A 9,978-nucleotide genomic window follows, 5' to 3' on the forward strand; every position below is an offset into this window, starting at 1 on the left:
TTAAAACTCTCGTTTGAATCGTCAGTGGCAAATCCTTTAAATATGAAAACGTACTTACAGGCTGTGAATCAGCATTATTTGTCAGCATCATAGACTGTATAGGGTCAGCATGCGCGCCGAAGGGGAAACGGGAACTGAATTCACCGGAACACTGGCATTGTAGGCTACTCTCCCAGGAAACAGGAAATCTCTTTCAGACCGCCGAGACTCGCAAGTATCAAACTTAGTCGATTTAATTGATGCATTAAGTATCAGTTACACCTTTTTACAAGGTTTGTTTGAACTAAGAATTTGACGTTTTCCCTCAGGTTTTAGATCTGCTGAATATGCAAAGTGTTCCATAAAATTCATTCTTTATGCCTCTTTCTGTGCTGAGTTAAACTTTAACCCTTTCCTATACCAACTGTATGTGTGTGTGTATGTGTATGTTAGACCAGCTTATGTGTGTATGTAGGATGTTAGACCAGTTTATGTGTTTATGTAGTATGTTAGACTAGTTTAAGTGTTTATCTAGTTAATAAAACCTTACTTGTATCACACTTGACATGTTCATTGTTTGCTCATAACCGGAGTCACTAATCATGCAGATTTACGCTACAAACTTTTGTAGAATTGTACAGTAAGAAAGTTATTTCCCTTAACCAGGAAATTAACGTTCTTAGAATTGACAAGACAGTTGACCCTGAGTGGTCAGCTAAATATCTACAGCGGATCTAAAATATGAATGGTTAATTATAACTAGTTATGGTTAATTATTCATATTTCCTGTCATGAGCTGATTCGTTACACTATGTTTATGGAGCTTATGTCATTTTTGGAGCTGGACAGGTAACCATTCACTTTCATTATATGCAAGCAGCATAAACATTCTAATAAACTTCTCATTTTGTGTTCCATGGAAGAAAGCAAGTCTACAGGTTTAAAATGACATGAAGGTAAATTACAGATTATATCATTTTCATTTTTGTGTGAACTATTCCTTAAACACACTGATAGAATAGTAACAGACCCATTTACAATATGATCTGGGTACATGTCCTAAGACCAGCACCCTGCAATTTTCTTTTCTCCCAGGGCTGGTTTTAAGGTGGTGACACATGCTTGAAACATTTATATGGCTATTAGCAGAGCAGCTGGTACTGCCCTTTTGCTGTCTAATCAATAACAGCACCATATTGTGCAATAAATTAAATTCACCATCCTCTTGCTGCACACCAGAGAACCTCCAATACCTTAGTATGCATGAGGCACTTCTGTTCTTAGCGTACATGGTGTGAACATGCAGTTCAAATTTAACTCTATAACACCTTAATCCCCTTGAACAGGAAATAATTTAAAGCTACAAAAGTGGAGAATAACTAAACATCAGCTGGCAAGCCGCTACCCTGTTCTGTCTTTGGCTCAGATCAATAAGGGAATTTCCACATATTGATCTACCGTTAGTGAAATAAAGATCAGCAGTATCAAACACAGGCTTTGAATATAATTTGCTCTCCTATAAGCTTCAGAATAGTATATGAGACACAGTATATGATATGCATAACGTATCAAATTTTCATCTGGGCTGACGTATACTTCAACGGCACCAAATACAGGTGCATCTCAATAAATTAGAATGTCGTGGAAAAGTTACGGACTTGTAACAGGATTTCAGTTTGTCATAGGCTTTGATAAATGGTGCAAATACCAGTTGCACACGTACTAGGCGATAAAATAATCAGGAAACACGATTTTAGGACTAATGTCTGCCTGTAGGCGACCTCACCTCGAACAGCAGGGAAGCAGCTGAAGCGTCTGCGTGGTAAGCCGGCACAAATTGTACTCAAAACATCCAACATCCATTCCTGATGTTAAAATTTCCATCTACATCGTGCAGGGGGTAAACAGAGTGAGGGAGATGCGAGATGTTTTGCAGCTACAGACTTAAGGGTTAAAAAGCAGAGCGCTTGCAGCCTCAGTGATTTGTAATAACATGCAAGCTTTTCGAGTGGCCAACTATTTCCATAAAATTTAATTTGCATTTTATTTTGGAGCAATCCCCTGTCAGTGTTCCAGACGTCTGATGAGAGCACGGGCCAGGAGAGGCGCAGAGGTCTGCCAGTGGAGTCATACCTCTTTGTTTAAATTCTGTATTGCTGTGGGTTTTTTAATGAACTCTAATAGCAGTCCAGGAGGATTTTAATTAATCTACATGTGCGCACAAAAGGGTCCCACATTTAGAGCTTTCAGAAGTGCGGATGGATATTAAAATAAGACATCTGACAGAACTACAGAAAAATCGAGGATTTAATTGCTCCAGAGATGGCAATTATTATGAGATTTAGAAAGCCATTTTCAATGGCAGACAGGAGTCATTTAGTCCCAGTCTTAAGTGCAGCAAAGAGCCGAAGGTCACGTCAGTGTTGTCATTACGGCCTGAATAAAGATGCTAATGAAGGGCTTGACTTACTCTCCTCTGCTCTCCATAAAGGTTGCATTAGTGTCACCCGGCATGGAGACGCAGCCATCTTTCCTCGTATTAACATGTGACGAGTTTCATGACGAGAGCAAGTGCTAAACATTTTCCACCTTGCGTAGCTTAACCAACACCATTATGTCTACAATCAACCAGACTGCAGACGCAAGGTACAGTGAGCAAATACCCTTTAAATGGTGATGTTAAATAAGGATGTAACCATAATTGGGTGCTATTAAAATGGACAGTAAATGGACAGTTCTCCCAAAAATGTCACTCAACCACCCTCATGTTGTTCCAAACCTAGGAGTTTCTTTCTTCTGTTGAACATTGAAGAAAGTTGGTACCCAAACAGTTGCTGATAGCCATTGGCTTCAGTTGAATTTTCCATATTTATTTTGTGTTCAACAGAAGAAGGAAATGCATACAGGTTTGGAACAACTTGAGAGTGAGTAAATTATGACAGAATTTTCATTTTTGGTGAAGTATGCCTTTAAATTTTCTAAAATCAGCCACCTCCCCTCATTCTAAAAAACGGTTTTACTATACACATTTTAAATCTACTTCTGTCACTTTCTGCTACAACAACACAGTAAAACATTAAACAAAATTTAAGATCATCACTCATTGCTGTAATATAACACATCAATGAAAAGAAAACTCCTACTCAACAACTGGAGATATATATTAGATACATTCTTACCAGAGGCTATTTCAGAAAATGGCGGGGAGCAAATCGGCCATGGCAAAAGTAAATGACGCCTATGCTTTTTTTTAATTGTCTTAAGTATAGAATTATAAATGTCTGCAATGCCATCTACTGCACTGCACTGTGAAATCCTATTCAAAGACAGATACAATAAAAGACAACAGCATGCAGTTATGAAGAAGATGTGAGTATGCATTAGGGTAGAGATTTGGTGGACAGAAGTTTACAGCATTTCACTAATATTCCACCCACCTAAACAAAAGCTTGAGGATTTGATGTGTTGAAAGTGAAGAATTTAAGACATAAATATTTGTATTATAAATTGCAGTGTTAGTTGGTTGATTCTCGTAAAGAGTAAACCCAGATGTGAACACCCTGAAATGTAACCATTTCTATTAGCAGCAGAGTCATGCAGCCCTACATACTAAAATGTATATTTTTTATAATGATATATTTTTTAACTTTGTTAAAATATTTTACATCTAAATTTTTTTTTAGTTTAGTTCTAAACATTTTTTTTAAAGTTCAGGAACCCCAGCACAAGGATGCTAAACCAGACGCATCCTTAGACACAGCAAGCATATTCTGAAATCTCTGGCTTTAACACCAAAGGGGGCTTTTACCTGTGGAGCGAGAACAACATGCTGCCAGATATCTGATTGGTTTGCCTAAACACATGCACATGTTGAACAACCTAGAGCGCTGGAACAGAAAATAAGCATACACTTAACTTGTTTACTCCCAGTTACACAGCTTTAGTGAAAGTAGTACAAAGAATTTTAAAACATATTACTGCTGCATTGTTGAATGTGGAAAAAAGCACCTACAAAACGTCTCTTTGTTTAATGGAAATGTCAAATTATATTAAAATTCAGTTTTTAAATAAAATAAATGTATTAAGAAATTCAATTCAGTTCACAATGATTTTTATAACGTATTTCACAAGACATTTTTAGCTTTACAGAAAATGCTACAATGTCATTAAGGGCTAATTGCCCTGAATTTCCTTTAGTCTTAATGTTAACAGTCAATCAAAATGTCTTTAGAAATGCTGTGTATTCAAGGAAATGTAAATAAAAACATCACAAATTATCCATGAAAGCACTAAATCTACATCTCTGGTGATCCCCACGTTGAATAAAATTGATGTACAAAACAAATTAGAGAATTAGAGAATGCTTTAAAGAGTTTATAACCTTTCAGTTTAAGCACTCGTGTGTTATCATTTCTGATATATGCTGTAAAAGTTTCCAAAATATGTTTAATCAAGTCATGTTCAAGCACAACATTCGCCTCAAATCTTAAATCTAAATGTAATAACCAATGTTTGGCTGCTGATCAATTTTATCCCTTTGCAGTTGGCACTCTGAATATATCTTTTTGTGAAGCTTTTAAGACTTTTCTATAAAATCATATTTGCTATTTTAGCTCTGTCACAATTCATTGTCAGACACGTTATTGCAACTCAATGAAGGAAAGACAAAGGATAAAGTTAAAATCGGCCAGTCACATTGACTAAACGTCAGTAGAAAGCTGACTGAACTGTTAGTATAGGCCACAGAGCCAAAATAGGTAACAGTGAAATACAGAGATAGCTGCACTTCCTTATACTCCTGATTTAGTTAATGGAATAAACTGACATGTGATTCTCACATGGTTAGCAGTACAGTTTATTAACCACATGGTTGTGAGAAGCATTACAGCATTGCAGTCTGCAACTCAGACCTAACTAACCGTATAATAACTGGGAAATAGGATTATCTGGACATGCCATTATTTCCAGTGTGTTCACTGCTTGTTTGGATCGCAATACTCTTTACAAGAATGAGAGCTGAATGCCAAATAAATGCAGAAGCTGTTTAAGGCATGCATATACCATTAAAACACTTCAAAATGGTTTAAAAGAAATCCTGTGTATACCACTGAAATGATTGCCAACAATTCCATTGTGCTTCAACACTTTTCTGCAACACACATCATTTGTATTCAACTAGTGGAACAGAATTTGTTATGGCAGCATTCCAGGAACACTTTCCTGATCTTAACAACCAGTATCCTCACACCCACAGAGGAGATGTTCAAAACAGCACACTAGCATACTACACTCATTATTTTTGCAGTATGTATACTGTGCACATTAAGTAAACCTTCTGTATGCACAGAATGCCACTCCAACTTTAAACTATCACTTCTGGACAAAATACCAGTCCATATTCCATAATAAGACTTCCTCAAGCAAAAAGGGTTATCCCCTGTTGTCTTCTCACATCAAAATCCAATCCATAGATTTGTTTAGAACTGTTTTCACTTGTAATATTATGCAAAATGATGTATCGAGGACTCCAACAGCAACCCTCTCTCTCTCTCTCTCTCTCTCTCTCTCTATATATATATATATATATATATATATACATATATACAGTATATATAACCATGAACTTAGGACTGGTGCTGGAGCTTTCTTTGGTCATTCAGTGTTCCTGTAAAAAATTCAAAGAAAAAAAACTAGCAATAATACTGGTAAGATATTATTATACGAATTCTACTAATAAGAACAATATAAAGCGCACCAAGGATTAACAAGCTTCATTCATGAATATTAATCAGGTTGTGTGCATTCGCTCGAACTGATTTGCTGAAATCTAAACAGTGACGATAATTGGTGAGCACCAGCCAATGAGATTGTCGTTTGCGCATTAGTTCCGCCCACTACCGGAAAACCCAGCATTTCTTAAAAGCTGAAGAATTCCAAAGGAACTCTCATTTACATGTATAACATCAATTCTGCATGTTATATAAGACTAGCTCTCTCACTTTGCGCGTGTGAGAGAAAGCGACGGCGAGTCGTGCGCCTTCACACTAGAGTTTACGCTACGCCAAATATACAGGTGCGCTGCGCATCCATTGAGATGAAATGATAAATAGCACAGATCGCTTGACGGAGAGTGAAACTCTGAAGCGCTCAGTCAGAGTGTTCTGTGAGTGAAAATATATCTGTGCTAAACTTATACTCAGCCTCCAACTCACACACTGGCGAGTAAAATCTGAGAATTGATTAGCCATTGGCTAGTATTAGACATCATTTAGTCGCCAGAGTGAAGATTTAGTCGCATATGCGAGTGATTTACTCGCAATGTAGAGGGTTGTAATTCTGACTATTTAGCTGAATGCAGCGGTTTTAAAGTTAAAAATGTCTTAATGATGAATTTGTTTATAGAAAAAAAAGCTTTTCACTTCACAAGATATTAATTGATTAACTGGAGTCATGTGGATTACTTATGGATTATTGTGACGTTTTTGTCAGCTGTCTGAACTCTCATTCTGACGGCACCCATTAACAGCAGAGGATCCTCTGGTGAGAGAGATGTATTGCTAAATTTCTCCAAATCTGTTCTGTTCTGTTTTGGGATGACCTGAAGGAGAGTACATTTTCAGAAAATTTTTACTTTTGGGTAGACTTCAAGTTCAAATGTGGCCTAATATACCTGATTAATATTAAACAAACAAATATATTAACAATAAAAAAAGAGATTAAAGACTCACTGTTCTTATGTCAATTCTTTGTTCCTGAAGGTTTACTTCAATATTTACATGAAAAACATTCAGCAAAGTTTACTTCATTGAGAAATACTTGAAGGCTACACTGGCCATTGTCTGATACTGTAATTTCTTTTATAAACATTAATTATTTTTTATGAGTGTCCAATAGCATACTAGTTTTTGCTTTGGTATTGTGAAATTTCACTGGAATCATTAGGGAATAGGAAATGTAGCTTGTTTGCCACAATCCAACATGATACATTTTATCAACCATTAAAAAAACAACAACATCACAACAGTTACTGTAAATTGCGATTACTGTAAATCTACTTCTGTCACTTTCTGCTACAACAACACAGTAAAACATTAAACAAAATTTAAGATCATCACTCATTGCTGTAATATAACACATCAATGAAAAGAAAACTCCTACTCAACAACTGGAGATATATATTAGATACATTCTTACCAGAGGCTATTTCAGAAAATGGCGGGGAGCAAATCGGCCATGGCAAAAGTAAATTTACTTTTTACCATGCTTTTTTTTAACTGTCTTAACAAGTATAGAATTATAAATGTCTGCAATGCCATCTACTGCACTGCACTGTGAAATCCTATACAAAGACAGATACAATAAAAGACAACAGCATGCAGTTATGAAGAAGATGTGAGTATGCATTAGGGTAGAGATTTGGTGGACAGAAGTTTACAGCATTTCACTAATATTCCACCCACCTAAACAAAAGCTTGAGGAGCTAATGTGTTGAAAGTGAAGAATTGAAGACATAAATAATTTTTTTTTTTTTTAATTTTTAAGTATGCAGAATATAGTGTATACTGCATTATGCACTACTCTGGTACTTCAACACAGCCACACACTAACACATACTGTACACAGCAGGAATGTTGCATAAAGGGTTAACTGACCACTGCAAAAGAGTCAGTTGTGGATTAAAACAAAAAAATATATATGAAAAAAGAAAAATGTATTGTCATGAAAGACTGGTATGAGAATACAAAATAACAGACGTTTGTTAAAATGAGTGACTTCAGAAGAAACTTTTGACCTGAAACATCCAAATACTGCCTGAACTTTCACACTTCCAGAAAAACAACAATGTAAACACAGGACTGCGGTTACTTTTAAAGGGAACTTATGGACATTAATAAAGTTGGATAAAAAGTTGAGGATTTTCTCATGAAAATGCGCCGATTTAACGCTAAGAAATAAGTCTTCTTTCACAAGTACTGCATTAATGTTTAGTATCACAGATTCATCTTATCGCACATCAGACTGTCAATATAACATCACGGGTTCATTTATGTTATGATACACAGTGTTTATACCTCGATATCCGGCAGCTCCTTGCTCAGCATTCCTGCCATATTTCCTCCAAATCAAAACGAATGAAGATGAAATGAAGCCAGAGCAATAAAAGTGTTTGTATTCCGACGATAGTCCCGCTTTCGAGCCGTACAGGTTTGCTTCCAGAGTTTACTCGTCGTCTTTCTTGAGAAACTACAGGATCCTTTCGCGTATATAGTCAGAATGGCTGAAAATCATCCACTGCGACATCGAATTGACAGTTAAAGCAACCGCATAGATGTCTAGAGAGCTCTTTGAGGGGCTGGTGGGCACCTGTGGAGGGTCTTTCAGATGGCAGATAAAGTTTGTTAGACGTTAACTTTCTGCACAGCGCGTGAGGACGCCGTGTTTACTTTGTCAAGTCAGGACGGGGTTAAATGTAACACAATGGTAACATATCCATGTCTTGACATTTTTATTGGCATATTACTGTATTACCACTACTACTATTATTTTTTACATTGGTCCTTGATAAGGTGTTGAGGCTGGCTGCCAAGGCGTTGATATTTAGTTGCAAGCTGTTTTGAAAGCTTGTTGGCCTGTTGCTATGGGGTTTCTAGGGTGTTAGGTATGTGCTGAATTACCTTTTATTTGTTAAATAGAAAGTTAAATAGAAAAATAGAACCGTGTAGCCCCGTGTTCAATGATCCGGGCTGGTAACTTAATGGTTGTAGGTTCAAATCAGTACATTTCTGCTAATTACAACTGTATTCCTTTATAGATACATTCAACATACAAACTTACAAAAATCACAAGCTAAACTTGTTAATGTTTCCCATGATATAGGCTATATTTATAGTAGGGAAATGCTGAATACTTTGTATTTAAAAAAAGTATGCGTTATGTAATGAAAAAACATTGTCATCACATAAACATATACAATTATTTCCAGAATGAAACCCGTGCAAAACTGTTTCCCATGAAACTACCTTTAAAGTTATCATAAGTTGAGAAAATTACAAGCATCTGCATTCAAGTTCCCATGATGACAGTAATTATGCATGTGTATAAAAATACATTTGTTTATTGCACTGACACAAATATATTTTCCCTTCATCCCTCAGACAAGCCTGTAAAATGCAGATGATCCCTAACAGCAGGGTTTGTTAGATCTAGTACAACACACACATCTTGTATTGATCACCTTGTGACAGAAGCGTCTTCAATTCCGATGGTGTTTCAGTGGTGATCCAGTTCTTTGTAATGCAAGCAGCAGAGGATGTTAAGCTCCATTTGTACAGTGACTCAATGTTTGCAGAGAGAGGACCCACTGAATATTGTGTCATTTTTTATATGTATGCTCTTCAAAGCATTTGATCATCTTGATCTATGGCTCATTACAGTGATTTTTTAAAGGCTGTGTATATTTACTAAAACAGTAACACTAAGGACTAACCTATAAGTCTCTAGGCTGCTTTAAGGTGAGGTAGCATCACCGATTTGAGATGCTGCTTGAAATCGTGTTAAAAATGAATGTCTTTACAAAGATTGTTTATATTGATCATTTCTGTCATCTTTTGTTCTCCAGGCTTTTATCTTGACAATACGTGTGTTTATTGGCAAATAATTAGAATTTGTGACTGGCTCTGAAAAGCAGCGCAGTTATTGCGGTCGATACTGCAGCAGTGAGACAGTTAACTGCAAGCACAGAGTGAGTTGGCATTTTAAACAGGACTGCCATGTTTGTTGTTGTTATTTATTTTTGTGTGTGTTTCTTGCCTTGGTTATAAATCAGGTCAGGACTTGTTGCCTCCACCATAAACAGCTGCCCACCGGTACATTAAAGTGTATAGTAGGCTACTTGAGGAATGGTGCTTTAAGGGATAGGTCACCCAAAAAAATTAAAATTCTGCCATCATCCACTGTTCCAAACATGTATGAGTTTCTTTCTTCTGTTGAACACAAAAG

General features: G+C 36.5%; 1 pseudogene; it reads right to left on the bottom strand.

Annotated features, from left to right (window-relative positions):
- LOC107560643 (dihydropyrimidine dehydrogenase [NADP(+)]-like) overlaps positions 1 to 8,454 on the bottom strand; it is a 207,859-nt pseudogene extending 199,405 nt beyond the window's left edge.
- Positions 8,455 to 9,978: the final 1,524 nt, after the last annotated feature.

The sequence above is a fragment of the Sinocyclocheilus grahami genome, unplaced genomic scaffold (genome assembly GCF_001515645.1).
Source record: "Sinocyclocheilus grahami isolate Dianchi unplaced genomic scaffold, SAMN03320097.WGS_v1.1 scaffold737.1, whole genome shotgun sequence".
NCBI lineage: Eukaryota > Metazoa > Chordata > Actinopteri > Cypriniformes > Cyprinidae > Sinocyclocheilus > Sinocyclocheilus grahami.